The 984-nt window shown below is 67.2% G+C and overlaps 1 protein-coding gene across 3 annotated transcripts in view; it reads right to left on the bottom strand.

Moving 5' to 3' along the window:
* The window catches only part of ACTN1 (actinin alpha 1), a 105,571-nt gene that overhangs the window by 104,001 nt on the left and 586 nt on the right, over window positions 1–984 (bottom strand). The gene's annotated exons all lie outside the window — the stretch shown is intronic.

The following is a 984-nucleotide window of genomic DNA, read 5'->3' as shown; positions in this document are numbered from 1 at the left end:
GTGCGGGGGGGGGGGGGTGCGGGGGGCATGAAACAGGGAGGGGCCGGATGGGAGCGGGTAGCAGGGAGGGGGAGGAGGGGGTGTTCAGGGTACGTGGCCGCCTGGGGCAAGAGCTCACCGCACAGGCAGGAAGCAGCGGCAGGGTCGGGGTGCCCTCACGCCCTTCCCAACAAGAGTGGTTTTTGACCTCTTCCTGCCACCGGCCACTGTGCCCGGGTCCCAACGCCAGTTCCGAGCCGAGCCCCAGAGGCGGAGTACGCAACCCGCACACTGCGCCCGGGAAGCAGCTCTCTGGTCGAGCAGGGATCCCCAGTAACTGACCCCAGATATCCTCAGAGACAGTCCCTCTCCCTGGAGCCCCTCGACTCAATCAAGCTGTCCAAATCTACCAAAGAGCGGCGTCGGATGGGCAGGGCTCGGACGCAAGTCCATGTGGGGCCAGCAGCTAGCAACCCACTGAGTTAGGCAATAAAACGGTTTGCCATCCTGGCTCCGCCCCCACAGGGCCCGCTGCGGAGCCGCGGAGCCCCCAGGTTTTCGCCGCCCCAACTGCGCTCCAGCGGGTCCACCTCCAGGCAGAGCTGCAGGCGGCCACCAATACCTCTGGGCATGCTTTCCCCTCGCAAGTCCATGTGGGGCCAGCAGCTAGCAACCCACTGAGTTAGGCAATAAAACGGTTTGCCATCCTGGCTCCGCCCCCACAGGGCCCGCTGCGGAGCCGCGGAGCCCCCAGGTTTTCGCCGCCCCAACTGCGCTCCAGCGGGTCCACCTCCAGGCAGAGCTGCAGGCGGCCACCAATACCTCTGGGCATGCTTTCCCCTCGGCCTGCCGGCTAGGGCTGAGGGCCGCAGTCCTAGGCAGCTGGCCCCCAGATACTAAACCCCGGGCGGCCCAGGAAGCGCACTGCCACCGCACGCCATCTGGAGAGGTGGCCAGGGGCGGGGAAGAAAGGGAAATCGATGCCGAGCCAGCAGCCCCGCGCCC

The sequence above is a fragment of the Tupaia chinensis genome, unplaced genomic scaffold (genome assembly GCF_000334495.1).
Source record: "Tupaia chinensis unplaced genomic scaffold, TupChi_1.0 Scaffold000609_1, whole genome shotgun sequence".
Classification (NCBI taxonomy): Eukaryota; Metazoa; Chordata; class Mammalia; order Scandentia; family Tupaiidae; genus Tupaia; species Tupaia belangeri.
This window is presented reverse-complemented; position numbering and strand designations above follow the sequence as displayed.